The sequence below is a fragment of the Pogona vitticeps genome, chromosome 2, assembly GCF_051106095.1.
Source record: "Pogona vitticeps strain Pit_001003342236 chromosome 2, PviZW2.1, whole genome shotgun sequence".
In the NCBI taxonomy this organism is placed as follows: Eukaryota; Metazoa; Chordata; class Lepidosauria; order Squamata; family Agamidae; genus Pogona; species Pogona vitticeps.
This window is the reverse complement of record NC_135784.1, coordinates 63,375,720-63,400,806: the sequence shown is the minus strand read 5'-3', so window position 1 is coordinate 63,400,806 and position 25,087 is coordinate 63,375,720. Positions and strand designations below refer to the sequence as shown.

General features: G+C 40.8%; 1 long non-coding RNA gene across 1 annotated transcript; it reads right to left on the bottom strand.

The window, feature by feature from the left end:
* Positions 1-948: 948 nt before the first annotated feature.
* LOC144586688 (uncharacterized) lies at positions 949-22,578 on the bottom strand. The gene is made up of 4 exons (XR_013541644.1): positions 22,513-22,578; positions 17,714-17,796; positions 17,317-17,440; positions 949-15,643 (listed from the first exon to the last, which is right to left on the bottom strand). It is a non-coding gene; the product is annotated as an uncharacterized LOC144586688 (long non-coding RNA).
* Between the last annotated feature and the right edge of the window lie 2,509 nt (positions 22,579-25,087).

The window sequence follows — 25,087 nt, the reverse complement described above, 5'->3', positions numbered from 1 at the left end:
AATCAGAACATATAAAACGGACATGGACTGATCAGTCTCTGCATATCATAAGTCACCTAAAAATGGACCAGCTGAAGAGAAAGCTGCACCTTCTGGAACTACTTGGCAAAGCCTCCCAGTCTGAGAATCGTCTCTGAGGGCAGTCAGTGTCTCTGATTCAGAATTTTGAACCCCTTTTCTTCAGTCCTTCCGCACATATCTCGGGAGCACATGTGGTCATTACCAAGTATGTGAACAGCTGATGTGGAGGTACTATCTACATAAACTACTCCCCAGCTGGATGAAACAATGCCAATTTGGGTTACCAGGTCTCAGGATCCTGGCTGAGGTCTTAATAATTGGTTTGCTTCCCTGGGTCACCATGCAGGATGGTAAATATCATGGCAAGCAGCCCTAGAGGAGGAAAGAGTGTGATTTTTATTGGATATTGTGTCTTTAATGCCTCAATACTCATTCATCTCCTGTGCATGTTACACCTGAAATATTTGTACAGAAGGTAATAGAGGCAATCCACTTGGTCTACATCCTTCTTCTGACGCACACATTAAGATTATTTTGTCATTGTTATACAAGGAGATCTCAGAAGAGATGGTCCCTTGGCCTCAGTTTCGGGCCCTGAACATCTCAAGGAGGGGGAAACTGTTGACCTGGCCGTCCTAATGCTAACCTAAGTTACATCACTGCAGACATCACAGTGGATGTACAGACGCCACATCAAGTAATGTATGTGCCACAAGCAGGGCCACAAGCTTGGGAGCAAAACCAGTTGCTCCTGCCGGACTGATAGAGGAGAAGCACCCCAAGTCTAAACAGACTCTCAGAAAGGGCATGTGAAATGAAGACGCAGGCTGGAAATGGGAGTGGGGGCTGGGGAAACTTTGTTTTGATACCATTTTTGGCTTTAAAACAGATGGAAAAATAATAAATCCAGACCTCATCATAGAATGGCCCAGTGTTAGTTTTAAGGGACATCATCTTTTGCATACAAACATGTCTGGCAACAAAGAAAGCAAATGTGTATGTCTTAAGTCTGAGACCTGAAGTGTTCTGTGAGGGAAAACGAATATGTTTTAGCCTTAAAGGGATCACAGACTGCAATTATATAATTCTTGTCAACTGATGTTAAAGATAGGCTGGAAAGAATGTATGCTGAGGCCCTGTAATAAAATGAGCTCCTTTACTCCTTTCAAATGTTTGCAAGCCTTGGAGGTTATCCAAAGGTCAAATACAGGAAAAGTCTTGGTGAACAGAAAACATAATCAAGAGCTTGCTTCCCCCCCCCTTTTTTTTTCTTTTTTAATACTGGCCCTTTCTGTAATAAAATAAAATCATTTGTAAAGGGGAGGTGGGGTGGCCCCGCTCTGTCTTCTCAGATCTAGGGCCAGAGGGGCTGAGCTTTAATCAAACGCTGCTGTGCTGCTTTCCTCCCTTTTGCCCCCCAACTGTGCCTGCCTCTTAACATAGAATGCATTTCAACTGCATCAGGGTGTGGTGTTTTGTTTTTTTAAAGAGTTAACGGGATAAAGATTGAAAGCACAGTTGGGAAGTGTTCCCATAAAGATGAGTGTGGATTTGTTCTCTGTGGGCTTACCGTAACCACAGAACCGGGTGTCCTATAAAACTATAAATACCCAGATTTTCATTGTCAGTTCACTTGGCTAACAAGAGTTACAGAGTGAACAGGAATGCTTGGGGTCTGTGGACTGGCTTATGACACCTGGGTTCAGTTAGGCGCGATTCAGTTAATAATGGTAATAAGGGCAGAGGGTGACTGGGTGTCAAGAATGCTTTTTTTCCCCTCATCTCGTAGCAAGCTTGGGACACTGTGTGCTTTCAAGATATGTCACACTCTATGAACCGCTGCCTGCCCAATATGGATGGCAAAGCTGTCATATATGATCTATCCCAGTCTTGTGACCCTAATACAAATACATCCTAATGTCCATAGGTGGGCTTTTTCCAACTTTCATCTTAATGAGCAAAGGTCTGGAGGTGGTCCAAAGGGGTGTGGCGAGATGCAGAGAGGGGCTTAGAGCCCTATGTATTTCCTTAAGAAGTGGAAGGATCTTTTTCAATGGGCTTTGCTCTTGAAAAATAATATATGAGCATCTACATGTGAAAAAGCTCACTATCGCAATGCATCAGTTCAGTCAGAAGAATGTTCCTATCCTAAGTGCTTGCCTCATCCTCCAAATTGCCTTTTTGGCCCTCTCTTTTTGCATTTCAAGATGTACTAAATGACAGGCACTAAAGGTGTCAGACTTCTAAATATACAAATAGTAAAGCCTAACTGAGGATGCAATGCATCTTTATTGATTGAATATTTCCCGAGGGAGGCACAATTGCCATTACCAGGCATGATACTGTATTTGATCACTCCTTCCCACAATCTGATGTCTTGAGATTTTGATCTCAAAATGTATTAAATATAAATGTTGTATAGTGAAAGTAAAATGGCTGATTTTACCTGAGTCATGTACTGAGTGGATTCAGGTGTGAGTACCAAGGTTTAAGACTTGATGTTGTACAGCTGGAGAAAATGATGTAAATTTATATAAGTAGAAAATGAACTAGTATATTTTCTGATTGGTCCCAAGAATGCATATAAGTCATGTGTAAAGGGGACATTTTATCTGCTCTAAGTCAGATTCCTTTTTTCTATGCAACGTATTATACCATGTTATGTTATGCTGCCAGATGAATGTCTATTCTCTATGTATATATGTTAACAGACTAAGTTGGTATTTTACTCTCTCAGTGTTATTGTATTTTTGTAACCTAATATCTCCTAACTCTGCTTATGTCCTGAGAACACATATTAACCCAAATTGCCTGTGTTTACTTCAGATTAAACCTAGGACAGAAAAGGAGCTGTCCAATAGTTCTTTGATGTCCTTCTTCCCTGGGCCCCTACTGATTTTTTCAGTACACCTTTAAGGTTTAAATGGTGGATATTTTATCCAAGACCAAAAATATTCTTCCCCATATAGCCAGCGAGCCAATCCATGCTAGATTTGCAGTTAAAGGGGGGGAAAGGGGTCACAGAATGAGCCCTGAACTTGGCAAAGACCAGAGGACTTTCAAAAATTCTCATATGTTTCTTCATCTCTTAAGCACCTCGTTCTGGGTATTAAGCAGAGCTTGGAAATATTTCTTTAAAAAAATTCCTGTTACTCCTTGGTATCTGAAAATAATTGATTGTTGTTATTCATTGCAGTGTGTGAAATATAGTTGTTCTGCTTCATGTGTAGAAATTCTACACATGAATTTCTAAAAACTTTACTTTAAAACACTGTAGAAGTGCACCTTAGAATGGTATAAAAACCTTCCTCTAACTGTTTTTCAAAATGCCCCTAACATGTCTTTAAAAGGCCACCAAGTGTAATTTTAAAATCAGAGTTTGGAAAAATTACTTTGGGGACCTCCTTTTCTAGAATGGTCATGCTGGCTGGGAAATTCTGCTAGAAGGAGTCCAAAATGCCAAACTCTTCCAAGCTCCATTAAAAGGAAGCAGAAAGGGTTCTTCTTCTTCTTCTTCTTCTTCTTCTTCTTCTTCTTCTTCTTCTTCTTATTCTTATTATTCTTATTATTCTTATTATTATTATTATTATTATTATTATTATTATTATTATTATTATTATTATTATTATTATTTTGCTTATATGCCACCCACACTACCCAAAGATCTCTGAGCGGCTTATAACATTTAAAATATAATAAAAATACAAAATAATTAAAATGCAATTAAAATATATACTCTAAAAAATTGCCATCAGGACCCACAGCTGATATTACTGCAACTAAAAGCCTTCTGGAACAGGAAGGTTTTGACCTGGCGCTGAAATATAATATTGTTATATCCTCATTAACAAAGGAACTAGTTACAGGTAGACCCATTACTTTTAACTCCATTACTTGCAAGTTGCTGCTTCTGAGCTGAGGAATTAAAGCAGCATTCCATGCAAGTAATTAAAGGGAGCCATGTCTTATTTTGTAGGACAGGTGGGAGACATCTATCACACATATATTGAAACCAGTGGAATGGCAATGACATAAACAATAACCCATAAAGGTGTAGCCACTACCTCTGCTTTTGTTGACTGTAGTATCATTTGAATTTGTGATTTTGCCACTTTCTCTGCTGTTTTGGCTATTAAATCAGATTTTGAGTCTTTTGTAGTTTCCACATTTGGTACAGCACTGGGTCCTGGTACTCTTCCCCTGGTTTCCAGTCATTTCCTGATGTTCTGTCCTTTTAATTGGGTGCTTTTTTTCTTCATTTTCACCTGACATTGGGGAGACTTTGACAAAGGTGCTGCTATTGCTATTTCCCCCTCTCTTCTCTTGATTGCTTTGTCACATAACTACAGTTAAACACAAACATGCACACACACGCAGCCCATCAGAGCTTGTTTCTAAACTGGCATTTTCATTCTGAATCTCTGAATGCTCCCTGATTTTAAGAAGAGAATTCTAATTTTAAAGATTACTAAGTATAGTTATCCCATACTTCCTAAAGTGGCTGTAGGTGCCTGTGCTCTGGAAGAATCAAAGTTGTCTGGATGTCATGCATTTAATGTAGTGTGTACTTTAGTCCATTGTTTCTCGTGTTGACTATTTTATGTTCATTCTGTTGTGTTTCCACGTTAGTTCATGCACAATGGTAAGAAAATTCATATATATTTCTCCTGTTGTCTGAATTTTTGTATGCAGGTTTGCCTAATACACATATTTTTTATAAACCATTTCCTTTAATAGTAGGATGGTTTCCCTAACATACACCTTTTTGCAAGCACTTTTCCATAATAATGCACCTTTGTGCAGTTTTTGTTTGGAAAACTTCATGGCAAAATTCTGAAATGGGCTTACACCACAGGATAACTTAGTTATCATACTATTGTTCAAAGAAGACATTTGTAAAGCTTTTCTTAAAATGCAAGCCGAACAAAAGCCCCTCAATCTCTAGCTGATGTTCACATCTCCAATATCGTCATGTTCCTGTTCTTAGATGCCCTTGTGAGCCAGTTAAGAGAAAACAGACTGCCACAAGGAGAAAAAGTCCAGAAAGAGTGGGTAATGTTATTAGCTCAGTGGATTCATACCATCTTCTTTTCCAGGCTATAATCCCAAGATTTGTTCACAGCAAATCCTGCCTTGAGTCACAGGCTTCACTTTCAAGTCACTTACAAGGAAGGACGAAATGTTTTTATCAGAAGAGGAATCTACTTGCCTTTATCTGAATCAACAGATAGGAAAATGGGAAAAGTCATATCCACCAAATAAACATCACTTGTCATGTGCTTTTTGTGAAAGTTTTGGTGTACTTTCTTCCATGCAGATCAATTTGGATATCTCTAGGTGAGACCTGACACACTCAAAATGTTACCCTACCTAGAATCTTCATGTATTTTTAATTATGAAATGGTGATGACATGATTGGGCAGCAGGGAGAGCTGCAGAAGGAGACTATTTTAAAGGGAAAGGTGCCATGGGAATTGGGGGGGGGAAGGGTTAGGTAAGCCCTAAAGTACAGAGAAGGTAAAAAAGCAGAAGTGCAGAATGAGGCAGGGAGAGAGAAGCAGAGCAAAGAGTCATTGGAGTGGCTTGTTGTGTGTGGTGCTCTATGTGTAGAATTTTGCAGGGAATATGCTGTATGGTAAACTAAAGGACTTTGATTTTGGAAGGATGGCATTTCGTTGTTAAGAGAAAGACTCTACAGCAGAGTAACAATAATCTCAGCAGTTCAGTCCTATGCATGTACAAGTGGGTACACAATAAACCTTTTAACAATTACCTGCTAAGTCTCTGGTAGTTCATACTAAGTAGATCCACAGCTCAGAGCTTCAGAGATGTCTTCCTCACACTTCATTGCCTGTGGTGTTCTTTCCTCCCCCTCCTCCCTTTGTCTTCTGCTCACCTATGTCTTTTTCCTCACTTTTTCCTATAAACTCTACATTCAGTTCTTCAACGCTACGGGGACAAGAAACCTCCAGATCATTTCCCGTTACATACACAACTCTGAGTTATTTCAAGGACTGCCTAGTTTGATACAAACCAGCTTGCCTGGGAAGATTTTCACCCAAGGCCTGAACTATTTGTGAGTTCTGTTTTATTCTTGCTACACTGAAAGGGATTCTTGTTACCTGATTCCTAAATTGCTTGTTGGAGGTTTTTCTTCCTAACATTTCGCCAGCCCAAAAAACCTACAACAACCATCAGATCCTGGACATGAAAACCTTCAAGAATAGATTCCTAAATTGTTTAAACTCGGTTTCCCCTTTTCTTTTAGACATTTTTGTACTTCTGATTTTATATGTTTCAGCTTCATCTTGACTTTTTAAAAAGAAAAGTCAGAATATAAATATTGCACACAGACAAGGTAGATCAGGTTCAGAATCAAGCATTCATGATATATTGCAAAATGTTTACCTTTTGATTGCTTCTTTTCATGGATGAGTACTGCTTATTTTGAAAACAATTCTCATTGTAGAATCAGTGTTTCTGATGAGTTTTTATGATGGTGAGTGTGTTTTCTTGGCACAGAGTTTGAGCAGCCATTGGAAAAGGAAAAGGTAGAAGAACAAAGATCAGAATGTATAAAATCTAAGTCACAAAACCGAAGTATGGGTTTTGAAAGGGAGTTTTGCTGTTGGCATGATTTCATTTCTTTTTATATTAATGCATTCTGCCAGCTTAGGTATGTTCCTGGCCTAAACACATTAGTGTTTAACATTTCACAACTGTTAACATTTCAGTCTTGCATTCCTCATTGATACTGTCAGTGGCCTTCTCTCAATCCAAGCATTCTCTCAATCCTGTTGGTATTCATTCTGTCTCCTGTATTCCTTGGGTGGCTTTTTCTGGCCATGGGTAGTGTGTGATATATAGTTATATAGATATATGCAAATACTGTATCCCCTGACCAGACTCTTTTAATAACCAGGCTATCTGTGCTATGGAAGCAGGGCTTGGAAAATTGCTTTTTTAGGAGTATGACTCCCAGAATTCCCAATTCTGCATAACCATGTAGATCTGTCAGTCTGTCCGTCCGTCCGTCCGTCCGTCTGTCTGTCTAGTTGAGAGACCCTACAAGGTACTTGATCACAGGCACATGATCTGACATAAAGAAGTCACTCACTTGTGATATGTAATTGTGACTTAGCATTTCTGCCTGCCTCTCTGCTTCATTAAATAGTTAACTTCTGCAGTTCTGAGAATAACACATTCTCTCCCTCAGTAGCTCCCCACCTCCCTGTGAGTTCCCCTGAAGGCTTGTCATGCTCATTGACCAAGGAACAATGAGCTACCTTTTCAGACTGCTGAACCCCCATCCTTCTCTGCTCACGAGGATGTTGGCAATGTCATGCTTTCCTGGAGACTGCCTTCTCCTCTTCCCACCCACTCACCCCCACGTACATCAAGCAACATGTCTCTCAACAAGGAGAATATGAAAGCGTTACATGACACTTATTCTCCTGTAGAGCTGCAATGAGCCTTGGAAAAGGCTTGTTATTCTCTTGCCACTCACAAATCAGTCACACGAGTGGTGACAATTCACTTGGGGTCTGATTAACCCAATGGTGGATGCAAAGGAAGTTCCAAGGACCGTATAGTGAGTGACCTCACAGCATGTAAAAAAGGAAGCTCTGCACCTGTGGCAAACTCATTGGACCCATACAGTTCTTATGTACACTTGACACTCATCAGGTCTTACCATTTCTCTATGGGATACAGAGTAGCTGTCTTTCATACACCTGTTAAAGTCAAATTCTGTGGAGGGACTGGTTCTGTTTGTTTCCACACCCAATTCAAAAGAAACACTCACCAATCACATTACTTGGACACAATATGCATGCACAACCAAAATGAGCACCAGTATCATGTCCCCATTAGCAGGACAGTAGTAAGCATGCAACTATCCCAGACCTTTTGTTGGAACATAGTAACCAGAAACCCAAGCCAGTATAGCCTCCACCTATGCTTACTAGAGACTCGGTGGGTTATCCTCCAAAAACAGAGAAAACGTCTTCCAAGCTCTGTGCCATTCATATGACACAGTATCACCCTGAACATACTAGTTGCACTTTAACATATTTGAGAAGCTAAGTAAGGTCATAGCTGGTTAGTGCTTCGATAGGAGACCTCTAGAGAATACCAAGGATGTCCAGGTAAGGTTAGGAGAGAATCCTTCCTGAAACCCTCAAGAGCCACTGCAGGTCAGAGTTTGTGATAGTGGGCTAGATGGACCAACAGATGGAACCAGTATGAGGCTGCTCTTCACCTTTCTGTCTTCAACACACACCTTCTCAGATGAACTTCCGCCTTGGTGGTTTGTATATTGGAAAAGCATATCCTGCAAGGAATGATGCAATGATTTCTTGTAGCTTGCTTCTCTCTGATTTTTGTGAAATGTTGGATGAGTAACCCACTACTATGCTTCCATAGGAGGAAAGGCTTTGCAAAACCTTCAGAGACACAGAATGACATGGCCGCATGAAAGGAATGAACACTATGTGGCCCTTCATACGTAGTTAGACTGGAACTCCCATCAGCCGTAGCTAGCATGGCCTGTGATGAGGAATGATGGGACTTGGAACCCAATGTCATCTGAAGTACCTTCCATTCCCTGTCCCCGTTGTAGGGGAAGTTGTGTTACTAATTATATCACAGACAATAGTCAAGAGGAGCCTCTGACCTTCACGCAGCTGCCTCTGACAAAGCTGTAAGAGCAATAGCAGATAGACGTTGGGTGAAAGATTTCCATTTTCACCGATACAAAAATTAAGTATATCCAAAGCTTATTAAGTATATGACAAATGTGACAACCCCACAGCACAAGTGGACCCTTAAAGAAGGCTGGAGGGGTGAATGAAAAGTGTGAAGCAATTGATTGCCCCCAAAACTGCATGTGTGGATTGGTCCTCAGATTCAGGGTGTTCTGGAGCTCATGTAGTGCAGGAGCCTTAAACTAATGGATCTTAGATGTAGTGATTTGCATCCTCTCTCAGGCTTCAAAATGTGTTCCTGGCACTGACCAATGACAGATACTGCTGCATCTGAAATTTGTGACCAACAGCCTCCAAGACAATTCTGGTTATGCCAAAAATATGTACCTCTTTCTCCCCCCAAGTCAATGAGACTTAAAATTGCTTAATGCTGATTGCATCATAACCTGCGATAATTAAGCTTGGGTCATTAAGCAGCACCTCTGGGTAGTCTTTAAAGAAAAGTCTGGCCACTTACTGGAATATCACTCAATTGCTTCTCTGGAGTTCTGTGTCTGATTATTATCTTTTAAGAATAGCCTTAAGAAGTTCTCATGCTTTTCAGAACGTTTGAAAAATTAAGGTAATAATTGACAAGAGGAGAAAACACACACACTTCACAAGAGGGTCGTTGTCATAAATGACCTCTGTGTGAAAAAAATGATTTCCTAGGACTTATCATACATCTGCATAGGAACATATCCAGCTCCTGGCTGAGGGCATCAGTGCTGAACTGAAAATATGGGCAAGGATGGAAAGCCAGCTTGGGTCAGCATAGACAGAGAAAGTGTAGGTACACAGTCTTACTCAGCTGGAAATTCCCTGGATGACCTTGAGTTGTTCTTAGTGCCACTGAAGAATTCTTTCTTCCAATATTGCAATGTGTGCCAATTGCTGGGCAGAGTGAGGTGACTTCCTTAGGCAGAGATTTTGGGATGTGATGTAAGTGATTAACTTCTTAATTTTCTAGTACTTGTTTATTTTCTTGTATTTGTTACTGTTAGGGAAGGGCAGGAACTACTTGGGATTTTCTGTCTGATGTATCAAACTAACTTTCCCAGCTTTGGGTATTAAACACCTGGAGAGAGGGTGTCGTTGACTGCAAAATATTTTGGGCTGGCCCTGTACTGAAGCAGCATGCCAGCACTGTCCTCTTTTACCATGAAGATTAGCAGAACTGATCTCAATAGCTTACACAAAAAGACTAACCTCTGTCTCTCTCTGTGAGACAGTTTTTATTCATTTCCAAGATGCAATGGTATATCAGTATAGGAACTTCTTATGCTTCTGTTTTAATGCCATGGCAAAAGTCACAGAAATCTGTGGGGTAGGGGGAGTTGGAGGTGAGATATCAGCCAGCCACACTTCAAGAGGACACGTGAGAACCATTAGTTAACTCAGTCAGTTTGTTTTCTCTGCTTCTCTCCACACTAACATACTAAGTGCAACTCAAGTTAGTGTGCTAAATAATGGGCCTATGCATGCTTCTAAAAGAGAATCATGCAGGAAAGGCCTTCAACATAAAAGGATACAAAAAGAGTCTCTCATCAGTCTTTCTTTTCAGGGAACAAAAAGAGATGAGTGTTCTTGGCACATGGGCTTGTTTTTCAAAGGCTGGTGGTTCTGAGCAGACCGAAGGGCAATTTTATGAAAGCAAGTAATGGCCCATGTGTTAGAGATCACGATGCACTGGTCCATCCCTATTATTGGGCCAGCAAAGCAGATACTTCAGAAGGTGGATTTTGGGCATCATGAAAAGGCAAAACATTTTAGGATATCTGTTGTTGTTGTTGTTGTTGTTGTTGTTGTTGTTGTTGTTGTTGTTGTTATGCGCCATGAAGTTGCCTCTGACTCATGATGACCCTATGAATTAACACTGTCCCAAATATCCTGCCCTTAGCCACCTTGCTCAGCTCTTGCAGGCTCAAGCCCATGGTTTCTAGGGAGTCAGTCCATCTCATATTTGGTCTTCCTCTTTTCCTGCTGCCTTCTACCTTTCACAGCATTATTGTCTTTTCTGGGAAATCTTGTCTTCTCATGATGTGGCATTTTTGCCTCCAGAAATAGATCAGGCTTGATTTGATCTAGGACCCACTTGTCTGTCTTTCTAGCAATCCAAGGTATCTGCAAATCTGCAAGGCTTTCTTAACTCTCCAGCTTTCACATCCATATATGGTGATCAGAAATACAAGAGTGTAGATGATTTTAGTTGTAGTCTCCAACAACACATCCTTAAATTTGATAATCTTTTCTAGTTTCTTCATTGCTGCCCTTTTAATTTCTTGGCTGCAGTCTCCATTTAGATTGAGGATTGAACCAAGGTATATAAAAACTTTAACTGTTTCAGTTTCTTCATTGTCAACATTTAAGTCGTATAGAACTTCTGTAGTCATGATTTTTTGTCTTCGTACCATTCAGCTGCAGTCCTGCTTTGATACTTTCTTCTTTTATTTTGCCTAACAGTAGTTTCATGTCATTGCTGCTTTCTGCCAGTAAGATGGTGTCATCTGCATATCTTAAATTACTGATGTTTCTTCTACCAATTTTTACTCCTCTTCCGTCTGAACCCAGTCCAGCTTCTTCTATGATCTATTCTGCATACAGATTGAAGAGATAAGAGGATAAAATTCAAGGTCTGCAACCATGTGATGTAATTATATTTTCACTTCCAGATAAGGGAGAAGTTTCCTGGCACTTCTTAACTCATATTTTAAAGTAGTGGTTCCCAACCACGGGTCCTCAGATGTTTTTTTGACTACAACTCCCAGAAATCCTGGCCAGTACAGATAATGGTGGAGGCTTCTGGGGATTTTAGTCCAAGAATATCTGGGGACCAAAGGTTGGGAACTACTGTTTTTTTAAACAAGGCAGCTAGATTTGGATACTATGAACCTTTAAGAGGGGACACTTGAAGTTCTTCCTCAGGCAGCAAAAGTCTTGGGGCAGCCCCAATACTGCAGCTCCAAGTAAGTAACACATGCCTCACCAACCTAAGTCAACACACCTTTGATTCTCTGTGTTGCTTGTGCATCTTGCTGTACCTTCCTTCAAGAAGCTGTTCAGAACAGATTGCCGTGGGCCTCCCACGCAGATCCCGATTCAGGCAGATAGCAAAGAGAGACTTACTTAACAGTGTAATGTCATCTGGTGCCTTAAGAGCTTTCTTTTCCAAAAGGTTCCCATTCACATGTTCTGTCTATCTTACTAACAAGTAAAAGACACTAACAGTGTAAGTTCAGTTATTGTAAAATCCTTTTTATAACACTGCCTTTGTCAAAGAGCTTGGAAAAGTTACTTTTCTGGACTTTAACTCCCATGTGTCTGTAGCGGTTCCCTACTGTTTAAATATTCTGTGAGCCTTAGCAAAAAAATGTAACTGTGGTCCAACATGCAGCCGTCACAGTTTTAAGCACTTTCAGCTATTCAGTCACATAAAATCTGATCACACAGCTCCCCACTCCTTCCCAGACTCAACACAGAGGCGTTGAAGGCTGTAACCTACAGTCCACTATTAAGAAAAAAAATCTTACTTACTTAATATGGCAAATGCTTTTTTTAAAAAATCATTTATTTAATTGTGTTTTAATAATATTACTTGGTCTTTTTAGCTGCATCTGATTTTAACTTGTGTTGTAAGCCTTTTTGGAATCTACACCTAGAGAAAGGTGGAGTGTTAAATAAAGGAACGAATAAACAGTCCCTTGGAACAATTTTTCGAGACCCAACTATTATCCTCATCTACTGCCCTTGACAGGGATAAAAATGATGTGACGTCTTCTTCTGTCCTTCTCAGCTCTACCGACTGCCTGTGGCCCTGGTGCCAAATTCAGCCAACAGGAAAGACTTAATCCATGAAAATTCATTAGACACACTGAAAGCAAATGATCAGAGAGGAGCAAATGAAACACACCAGCCAGCCCAACAAACAAAAATGGGAAAACCCGGTGGGGGGGGGGGAAGGCAGAATGGCCAGCACGATGTGCTTTCCCCTCCTTTTAAATACAAGATATTACGTTATCTACTGCTTTGTCTACTGTTATCTACCTATTTTATAATAAATAAACAACTTTTTAAATTTCTTCCTTTGCTCTGCCAATCTCTCCCTCCCTCTCTCTCTCTCTCTCTCTCTCTCTCTCTCTCTCTGTGTGTGTGTGTGTGTGTGTGTGTGTGTGTGTGTGTGAGAGAGAGAGAGAGAGAGAGAGAGAGACTGCTTTGCTTTTCCAAACTGCCAAATTAAAAAAATTAACCAAAATGTAATTTGAAAGGAATAAATGCATGTGAATCATGGTTTCAGTGTGACCAGTGAAGTAACAAAGGAAACAACCAAACTTCAAGCAGTGCAATGGATAGGTTGTTGTTTTGTGCTTAGGAGACCTGGATTCAAATCCAGCTCCTGCCGTAACTTTGTGCAGGTCACACTTGTCAGCCTCAGACTCCAATTGTAAAATTCTGAATAGCAGTGATCTATGTTACATGACGGTTTTAGCTAAAGAATAAAATAAAGTTGTGCTACAGAAATGATAATAAAACTAATAAACCTATGGTTTCTAACTTCCTAGTATTTAGCTATAATCCCCCTACCACCTTCTTCCAGACAGCCTTCTTCCTTGAAACAGTGAAAAGCACCACACAGAATCAAATTGTAGATTATCTTCAGGGTTATTATCGGGCTGTGAGCTTTCTTGTCAGACTACCAGTAGAGGGGAAAGCTCTCTGAATCAGGCTGTTATCATTTAAACCATATTACAATTCAACATGAAAATGACTCACTCCAGATTGCACAGAATAAAGCATCTTGAGATGCAATAGAAGTACCCAATTTTCAATAAAGATATTAAACCTAAGCCTCAGGAAAAAAAGGTGAGGGAGAATAATTACATCATTTTTTGCTTTGAGTTTTAATGTTAAAAGTGTCAATTTATAAAACTAGGTGAACATCGACAACTCATAAGCAGACTGCTGCTAATTAGATCCCTTTTGATCCTTTATTTTGCCTGGAAGCTTATTTAACGACTTTTCACAAAACCCAAGGTTTTGACGCACAGAAATGGACTGGGGGAGTGGAGAAGCGCTCAGCGGGGAGGGAGTCCACTCATCCCCCCCCTGCCCGCCATCAGGTCTCCTGAAGTTGGCGCTCATCTTTTCCAAAAGCATTAGAGTACAATTTCTGCTGACTCTTGCTTCCTAGCTAAGAAATATTAGATCTCTTATTTAAGTTCCCAAAATGGGAGACATTCTAGAAAATGAATTATCTTCCTGTTTTCCCTTTAAATCTAATCTTTAAAAATACTTGCTTAAAATAGGAGGGAGAGGAATGTGACGGACAAATGAACAGCCAATTGACTCTTGGCCTCTGCAGAACCATAGTCAAGGTTCAGAAATGGTCTACATAGCAGCCTGCCTTATACCATTCCAGGCTGTTGGTCCATGTAGCCCAGGCTTGTCTCCTTGGACACTGCCATCTCTCTGGAGTCTCAGGTGTCATCTTCTTCATCTTTTCAACTGGAGATACAAAAGAGTGAGACAGAAGAGGCCAATCTAATAGAGCAAACACAGCTCCCGGTATCCCCAGCCAGCCAGCCCACCCTAAGTGCTGAATTGCGCAGCCAAGGAGTGGGATGAGGCAAGGCAGTAGCTGAGTGAATGTGTAGGGGTGGGTGCTTATCTGTGTTTACCTGTTCACCTTGTGTGTGTGTGTGTGTGTGTGTGTGTGTGTGTGTGTGTGTGTGTGTGTGTGTGTGTGTGAGAGAGAGAGAGAGAGAGAGAGAGAGAGAGAGAGAGAGAGATCCTTCCATATTGTCTCTAGTCTATTTCTTTTGCTTCTTTTAAATGTTTTTAAAGTATTCGCTTAATTTGAATAGTTTACAGTTGGGCCGGTTTATATGATTTTCTTATTTTTTAAGCTAAATGTGATTTTACCTTAAATATAATTGTAATCAATAAATAAATGTAGTCTTGGCCATGCTCACTATTGTTTTCTGCCCCATTAACAACCGTGGTCACCAGTCACCTCAGGATTCAACATGGTAGCTTCTCAACATGCAAAGCATTGTGAGTTAACTTTTTCCATTAAAGCAGTACAGTAATTGTTAATATTTTAAGCCCTAGAGACTACCTTTAATTCAAACATGTGTTTTCGAATTCACTTCATATTTTTTTTCACCTGCATAGTGTATTTGAATAGTGGCAGTGCTGCTGCAACTTACCTCAGGTCAAACAATGACCAATAGTAGGTCCCAGCCTGACATGTGAAGGGGAAAAAAATGCCTGGCCTGGAAGGTTGAACCAATGCTTTAAAGGCTGCATATAATCCATTGGGCACCTCTACTTGGGAATAAGTCTCACTGGAAACACTATAGCATATTTCCAAGAATATTTATTTATCTATTAGATTCATAGCCAGCCTTTCTCACAGGCTGCATCCCAAAGAGGCTTGTAAGAAGATTAAAACAGATAAAGATAAAAACAAGCGTAGATAAAAATATACAAAAGGTGGTTGTGTTAAAATGCAATTAAACTAACTGTGATATTAAAACAGCACCCTTGGAATCCTACTGGGCAGCAGAAGAGCAGAAAACCCTGGCAGTGCAGTAATTGTGGGGTTTCTCTATTTTGTGTTATTCTTACACAAGCAGATATCCTTTGTTAGGAAATCCTAGTTATCTTGTCATACAAGCTCCACAAAATCAAACCTCTCATCCTCTGGCTCTTGTGCAAATCATTTTCTCTGAACGTGATCCTGTTATGTTTAATTAAAAGTAACATAAGGAACATATTTTTAAAAGTAGCAGAGGACAAATCCATCAAATCCATCTTCCTTAAACAGCCAATCAGTTGCCCAAAGTGAGAGGGATGATCCATTCTTCTTCTAGTTTAGTCTGCAGATGGAAAGACAAAAGGAAAGAGGCTAGAGTAGCCACGCTTGTAAAGCCATTTTACCGCATGGTAGCAGCCACTGAAAAGGCCCTCTTCTATGTGCTCATCAACCATACCCATTAGAGTGGCAGGACTGACTATTGCTTTGGGCAATAGTTGTTCCATGGTGTAGCAGATCCTGTGCTGTCCTCTCCATTAACAGACAGAATTGTGCATTCCAAGTAGCCTGCACTGTATCTCCTAAACTAATCGGTTGCTTTGTGGTGTGGCGGAGAGTGTTCTCTTGTCAACAGGGTTGAATGAAAATTTACTGCTGGCCTAGTGAACCTTGATGGATGGAAAAGCAAGGGGGAAGCAGGGAAACCAGCTCATCCCTTGTCTCACCCATAAAATGTGACGGGCTTCCCCAGCTGTCATCTTCTGGTCTAATTTCATACACGTTCAGTTTTGCACTCAAAGTCCAAACCAGGAACAAAATGTTAGTGTGTTTTCCCAGCCATACTCTGAGAGCAACTGTGATACTCCTTTGGGCTCTTTGTGGGCATAGATGAATGCTGCTAATGGGTGGAGATGTAATATTTATTTCCTGTTCAAAAGAAGTTTTGCAGACACAAAGCAAGGCCTGACATGGCCTAGGATGAAGAAAGACCGAGGAGAAGAAAGACTTAAGAGTGAAGACATTACCAGCAGAGAGAAACTGCCAATAATTAAAGAGTTCCTCCTCCAGTTTGTATGTAATCCTACAGGTGAAAAAAAAGGCAGGATAATTGTGGGTTCATGAGTACTTTGTTTCTTCATTTTATGCAATAATAGTTTCTAGTAAACAAATACTAGACACAACACACGCACATGCACAGACAAATCATAGATCCTATAAGCCTGCACTCTCCTTTTCCCATGTCTTGCATTCATGAGTATAATTTTTCTTGATCAATTTATTGTTCCAATTGTAAGTAGTATAAACATGAGAGCTATATCTTTATTTAGCTTTTTTTTGGAGGGAATGTGCACAGAAGCATTCAGAAAAGATTGTCACCTATTGGACACCTAGAAAAGCTGGACACTGCAAATCCTTTCCCCACAAATGTCTGATGGGCACATTCTGGTTTGCCATGAAAACTTGCTGATTTGCCAGAGACTGGCCCAAGACATGTTGCTTCCCAAGGCAAAATCCCAAAGGGTGCCTGCTCTCATTCTAGGCACAGACGCCAACTGGTCTCACAGCTGACCTTTTTTTAAAATGCTGGCCATGGGCCACATCGTTCACTGTGCCTGAATGTGGCAGGCTAGTATAGGGTGTGCAGAATAGGCTGTGAGGCACACTGTTCCGTCCCCGAGTGCCTAGCTGCCAACTCCCAACATTTGCTGTCTGGGGTGACTATCCAATCTGCCTAATGGTAGGGGCCCCACTCAGTCTAGTACCCTTCAAATTCTCCTTTAAAGGCCCTTATCAAAGCCTATGCAAAAATGGAACTGTCCAGAGACATCTACATGAGGCAGCCTTGATCTGTGCCGTGTAATGGCCTCCATTTCAGGCATCTGCAGCGTAATAACAGCCCAGCACTCACTAACCAGTACTTTCTCTTACTGCTGAAATTATGACCTGACAACCCCATTTCCAGAACAAAATAACTTTGATCTTCTGTGAATCTTTTGATCCAAACATCTTCCTTACCTTTATTCAGAAGCTCCAAGGGCCAGCCATTTTCATGGCTGCTGGTGTCATTGCTGTTGCTCCTACTTGCTTTCCTTTCCGTTCTCGTTGATGTCCTTTTTCTGTGTTGTTCAACCATTCCTCACTAGAACAGAAGAGGAAAAAGAGTAAGCAGAAACAGAGAGGGCAGGAGTCAGAGGCTCAAAGAGGTTTTTTTTCCCCTCCCTCTTTTATCCCAAGCTGTAGATCACAATATTAATTATTTAGCAGAAGCCACTTGTCCTTTGCCTGATAACAAATGTAATGTATTAACAAAATCAATATGGTGTATCTGTGGTGTTCTGCTTTGTATTTTATAGTATCACTGAGGCACCTTTGGGACAGCATGATCCAAGTGATAGATGCAAGTGATATTCACCTTTTATCCTTGTGGTGCTCATGTGGATTCTCCTTCCAGGCACTATTTGGCACAGTGGGAGGGTCACAAAGCAGTATGCACTCCTAAGCACACACACACAGAGAGAAAGGCTCAGTTAGGAATTAGCTAATATTTCCCCTCTGCAGAAAAATATCAATGAAAAGTATAAAGAATGGAGATTTTGCACTGCAACATAGATGAATGCAAATGCCACACTGTCTAAATTTTCTGTCAACACTTTCAAGAAACATAAGCTGGTTTTGCCTAGAACTGGCATAGTTTCACTCGAAGAGTGAAATTTTGAACGTTTTCTTGCAACATATAGAAGTCTTGTTTAATCTAGTGTTTGTCCGGACCAGCAGTGTCAGCCTGGTGACCTCCAGATGTTTGGGGCAACAACTCATAGCATTCATGAAATTGGTCTTGCTGGCTAAACATCTAGAGGCAGGAGAAGGCCAGAAATCACAAACCGGGCTGGCCTCGTTCTGTGCTCATCCAGTCCTTACAGCCAGCCCTGCACAGCAAATCATTTCCCTTCTATCTGCTGTGTGGCTGTATTATGTTCCATTGCACTGCTTGCATCTGTTCCTTTTAGTGCTTCTGTGTTAGAGACTCTTGTGGTACCTTAACAATTAACATGCTTTATTGGGCATAAGCTTTTGTGGACTCCAATCAACTTCACGAGGGCTCAGGTCTGCCCTGGGAGCACTCACCAGGGATGCAGACAGCTGAGGGCTGCTTGGAACCAAGCCAACAGCTGCATGCACTCTGGATTTAAGCTAATCTGTTACACAAGAGTTGCTGCTGTGTGACTCCAGTTTGTTTCTTAATCATCCTAATAGATCTGTCCGTCCGTCCCCACACTGTAAAAAAATTGAATAAACAATCCCCCTGAATTGCACACGAGTGCATTGGTGTGTCGTGAATTTCAGGTTCTTTAAAGACAACAAAACATTTACTGTATTTTGTTCCCTCCCATGGGAATTTAGGGACGGTGAGTATTAGTTTTATAAATAAAGCAGTTTGGATAATAGATGAAAAGCACTTGTTGCATCATGTTCTGTTATATTCTGTACGTTAAAATGTTATCTGCGCACATCTTTGCAGCAAGGAACTGAGCCACCCTTGCAGGGGTCCTTGGGGTTATGTAAGCCCAGCCACAGAGTAAAGTCAAGGGCCAAGGGGCTCAATAAGAACCCATGGTATAATGGGACCCCTAATTTTCATACTCAACAACGGTAGCACACATTGTTTACTCTTTCCTGCCTTGACATTGTCTGCACATCTATCAGTTTTACACTTCATAAGGGCAAAGTCTACTGATACTCATGCTGGTCTTAACATCTCAGACTATGCATCCTACTTCTTATGCTCAACAGCAGGGGATCTATGTTTATTTGACTGTTTGCTTGTAATTTTATGCAGAGCACTTATTCCCTAGTATTGATAACTTCCCCCTTTTATATTATTAAAATCCTACATGATTGTATCATAATAGAAATCCCAGTGAGAGTTGCTCTCTCATCTTAAAAGTAGTTAGCCTAATGATTAATATATAGTTTCCAGAAATGTTTTCACTGCAACAACATAGAGTTTTAAACCAAGTGGGTGCTCTTTGTTGTCCTTTTTTCACATATTTTAAAATTGTATTCCCCCCCCCCTTTTAATGCCTTTGTTCACTTTGTGTTTTAACTGTGTTATCCCTACTTAATTTCAAACTGCTTTGAATCTGATTCCAAAACGGGGAATAAACTGAATAGATTATAAACAAACAAACAAGCAAGGAGTACATGTATAATTAGATTTTAAAAATTCTCGAACACTGAGCAGTAGGGTTTGGAGTGAATCTTCTTCTCCTTCCTAGACCACAGTTTGCTGATGCCATTTCTTTGCCTCTGGGTTCAAACCACACCATTGCCAAGAGGAAGAGGCAGTGTGCCTGGAGGTGATTGGACATTGGGGAAACTACACCGTGGTGCCATGAGGGCAAGATTTTGGGGAAAACATCCAATTTGCACTCAGCAAAATAGATCCACAAAAGTTGTGAGCTGGGGCTGGCTTTCTCCATTTGAAATAATACAGATTATTTATTTGTACATTTCATTTCTATACTGACTTTTTTCCATATAGAGACTCAAGGCAGCTCATAATAATGAAAATACAAGTAAAGCTAAAAGGACAATAAATATATAACTAAAAACATAAGATAGTATTAAAAATTGGACATACGAACATCAAAAGAACCTTTTAAAGCACAAAAATTATAACCACCTTCTTAGAGAGAGTTTGTCTTTGATGCCCAATGTGATTGGTGAAAGCTTGTTTAAAAATAAATGTCTTTATCTGACGCTGGAATGGCAAGTGGTAGGGGGCCAACCTAGCCTTCTGTTGGAGGGCATTTCACTGTTTGGGATCAACCACCAAGAAGGCCCTCTCTTGTGTTCCTGTCAAACATGCCCGTGAAGGCAGTGGTACTGAGGAATGGGCCTTCCATGAAGATCTTAGGAGTTTAAAAAAAAGTTCATATGAGGATATGCTATTTTTCAGGTGGCACAGACCTGAACACTGTATGGCTTCATAGGTCACAATCAGCACATTGAATTGGGCCTGGAAACAGACTGGCAACTAGTGAAACTGTTGTAACAGGGGGGTTCTATGCTCCCTGTAACCAGCCTTGGGCAGCAACGTGACTGAACCAGCTGATATTTCCAAGCAGTCTTCAAAGGCAGCTCCACTTAAGGGCTCTTAACAGTAATTGATATGGGATGTAACTAAGGCATGTGGCACCATAGCCACATCAGACATCTCCAAGAATGGACACAGCTGGCACACCAGCGTTAACTGTGCAGCTGCGCACCTGGCCACCACAAAGTCCTGAGCAACAAGGGTGAAAGAGGAGTCCAGGGGTACACCCACGCTGCAAGCCTGACTTTTTCAGGGAGAAAATAACTCCATCTAGCACAGATTGAATTCCTGTTCTCTGATCTGCCCTCTGATTGATTCTGATCTAAAGAGGCTGAGTAAATTGGAAGCTGAACGGACTCCATAGTCCATTTAGAGATTATGTCCAGAGTATAAGCTGGCTCCAGTGGATGGCTCTGGGCACCCTTCTACGGTGGTCATGTGTCCTTTTGCTTCAAAGGACAGTTTCCCATTTGAAAAGCTATCACGGGACAGTCCTCTTTTAAAGATGTCATCTTGCAGAAAAGCTGTCCCATCCAAGTCTGATTAGTGTGGAGTCAGCCCCCCCCCCAGCGCAGCAGCAAATCCATTCAGTGCTTTAGTTTGAACCTCATAGGGACCTATTCAGAGTGCCATGCCGTATCCTCAGTATAGGTTCAGCATGCTGGATAGCTCCTTTAAATTTCAGACTAAACTCTGGGGTGGATTCAGTGCCTGACTAAACTTGGAGCCACCAGTCCCGTTGTGTAAAGCACCACCAATAAGAAAACTGGAGACCTTGAAGTTGCCTATCCATGAGGTCACAGATATACTGTGATTCTGTATAAATTATACAGGTGATTTCTAGTTTGGCCTCTGTACATTCAAATTAGCATATGCGTGCTTCGATGTAAGTTTGTGTCCTCTTTTGTCTACATTTTGGGGTAATATGTGTCCTCTTTTCTGGTGATGTGGGCGGGGCCATCCAAGCCGTTTCTGGTATGAGGGCGACACTCTGTGTGTGCCCAGTTATGCCAACCCCGATGATAGCTTTGGCAGAGACAACAAATTAAATTTCCCAAGCAAATCTCAGCTACGAACAGCTCTCCCACATTTCTAATTATAGCAGGGAGTGAAAACATTAATGACTCATAATTCCATAAGAAAAACAATCAAAGAAAGTAATGAAATAATAATGCTAACTAAAATTACTTAGTTTCTGGCTTTTGATTTTTTTTATTATTTTTATTGAGAAGTGAGAATGTGTTAGAAAGAGATCTCCATAAATTAAAAGAAAGAAGCAATACAGCAAAACAGTTGCCATGCGCCAAATGCCTAACCTGATGCAGAATGTGCTGCCCAAAGATGGGGAGGGGGGGCCCGGAATTCAGAAGCAATCCGCACGTCCTATGCAAATCTCCAAATAAACACTATGCCATTTGAAGAACTCACAAGGGATGGACGGGCACTCTGGCATGCTGCCATTCATCAAAATTAGACAGAACAATTAACCGTGCTTTCGTGGTTGTTCAATGCTTGGTGCCCAAATATCTGAAAGCATTTGTGAAATCTGCCTCATCACCTCTCTCGGGGCAGGCCACTTTACTCTGCCAACTTTTCCTGATTGGGAAATAGATTGGCATGTAGCATTCCTATTTGGAGCTGAAATACCTGACTGGGTAGATTTGGGGCACAGAGAAAAGAAACATTCCTTGTTATAGAGTCATATTGTTCTCACTTTCCCATTAGTGTCTTAGCTTACATTGGAAAAGAATGTAAGTCCATGTCATAGCTCACTTCTTAGAAAAGGGCAGGTGTCATCAATAGCAACATTCTGTAAAGTCTGTAATATAATGGAGACTTTCATCATTTCCACTGACGAATGATTCGTTGTATATTACTTCTTCTAGCAGACATCTGCAGTGGACTCTGTTGACACATTATTGTTGCATTTGTATTTTAATTGTATTTTGATTGCATGCACAGCACAGGTAGGGCTGTGGGTAAAGAGCAATATATAAATGAATGTTAACTATCTTACAAATTCACCAGATAGAGGAATCATTTTTCCCCTTCCCTTCCACTTCAAACTAGAAGAGAACCAAGCCAGGTTGAAAGAGCCCTTAGTGGTAATCTACCTGTAAAAGTACAAAGTTGCCTGGCATGAGGGTCTCCATAGCAGAAGTCAAGGCAAATATAAGTCTAGGAGAGGGAAAAAGCCATCAGTAAGAGATGCAAAAGAAATTAACATTTATATATCTATGTATTTTATACTGTCTTTTCTTCATTTACATATTCATTTTCATGGGGTCCTTCCCAAGGCATCTCACAAAGTATTAAAAATCACCCAGCTAAAAACATGGTAAATGATTGCATTAATAATAAGTAAATATAGAATTGTATTAAAACAATTAGTTAAAACTTGTAGAAACACCTTAAAACATAGACAAAATAATAATAATGTGCAGCATCCCAAAAATGAAAACTCTGTTATTTTCCAGTCAATTGTTAAAAGCTTGTCTGAAAAGGATGGTCTTCCTTACCTGTTGCCAGAAGGACAAGAGGGCAAAACTAGTTTCTCAATGGAGGGCTTTCCACAACCTAGGAGCAGCCACAGAGAAGGTCCTACACGTTAACCAAGAGTTTTAATGAATTTATCCTACTTGTATTTGCAAGACAATTCATGAAATTGCATATATATCTTTCAGTTTTCCATCTCTGCAAGGAAACTTGCAAGGGCCTGATTCTCTCTTTCTTCCTCCCGCTTCCCTTTCTTCTCTTTCTGTAAGGTAAAGGTTCCCCTTGACAATTTTTGTCCAGCCGTGTTCGACTCTAGGGGGCGGTGCTCATCGCCGTTTCCAAGCCATAGAGCCAGCATTTATCTGAAGACAATCTTCCATGGTCACATGGCCATTGCGACTTAAGACATGGAACGCTGTTACCTTCCCACCGAGGTGGTACCTATTTATCTACTCACATTTTGCATGCTTTCGAACTGCTAGGTTGGCGGGACCTGGGACAAGCGACGGGCGCTCACTCCGTCGCATGGATTCGATCTTACAGCTGAAGATCTACAGACCTTACAGCACCATCACGTCCCTTGTACATATACCTAAATGCACATTACTAAAACTGTCCCTATTTGAAAAATACACTCAAACATGCTTTAATGGGTAAGGGGAGAAATGCACAAAAATACATATATTAAGAAAAATGTGTTTAAAATGTGTACATTAGGAAAAGGGTGAATCTCTACACAGAAGAACAGGACAGGATCTCACAGAATTTGGATGAAAGAAGCATACTGGTGGGATTCGGGAAAAACAAAGGAAATCAGCTTTGTGAAAACAAAGCCAGTTTCTCATCCACACTTCCAAGTGAATACTTCACTAAAAAGCACAGGCTGGATTTGCTGCTGCCCCTTCTCATTCAGCCAATCTAATTGGTTAACACTTGCCATAAGTATAATATTGTAAGTCATGCATAAGGCAAGTCACAGAGTCTGTTTAAGTTTAGCAGTCAAAATTACTAAGCAATTAAGTGCTTTATATTTCCATCACCAAGCACCAATCAAACTGGTTTCAGAAATGGCTGTCACAATAACTGCACTTTGCTACTCTCAAGTTAGGATGTGTATCTGAAATGCTTTTTTTTTTTTTTTTTTTTTTTTTGCACTATCCTCTGCACGGCTACCGAGGAGCCTGCTGCATCTTGGTAGGCCAGGCCTGGTGTGATTATATAGCATGGCAGTACCTTTTGCCCTCTAGTCCTGAGGCCTTGGGAATTCTGGGAGTTGTAGTCAAAAATAATAATTTTATATTTTCTCATCTCTGTGATCAGTATGGGGCCAACAATGAAAGACGCTTCATAAAGCTGCTATTCACCCTACAACAACCCCTTACCACCTAACCTTACCTCCACCCCTTACATAAAAAGTCCAATGGGGAGAAGAGGTACTAACTTGTTTTAAATGGCAGCAGCTGTTGGAGACTGAGTATGATCTTGTAGAATGCATCTATGCAGCTGCTACTGCAGAGCCTACTTTAATCTGTGGTATTTGCACCATGTCTATCCCTGTCTTGGCTCCAGCAGCCCACATACAGTGTGGCTGCGGCTGTACCTTCTGCTTAAAGCCATCCATCTCGTCTCATCACCTCAGAAGGCAAGTTGCTTTTCTGAGGAGCCCTCTTCTACGCTGATGAGGAGGGCCAGGCCGATTCAAGATAGCTGCCACAAACCCCTCCCTGTGTGATATTTTTACACTTCCAGGGACAGGATTTTTAAAAAGAGGAGGAAAGCAAACAAGTCATAGAGGGATTTTCTGTTGCTCTAGTCAAACATAGTAAGAGCGGTTCAAAAGAGGCTAATTAAATTCCAAAATCCCTGAGCAAATTCATTAATAATGATTTTGAAATAAGCAGTTAACCAAGGCAGCTTTCAAGGTGGGGAACGATTGATATGGAGGAAAAAGAGTGGGGAGAGATAGAGAAGTGGGGAGTTGGGGAGGGAAAGAGCTCCAGAATATGTAGGGGAAGCACTATGAAGATTGTCTCTGGCTAATTACCTGTGTATGTGTGTGCCATGTGTATACAAGCATAGCTACAGAAGGGAACACACACACACACACAGACACAGACACACACAGACACACACATACACACACACACATACTGGCTGGAATCCTGTTGGTGTAACTTGTGTAGCATAAGGCTG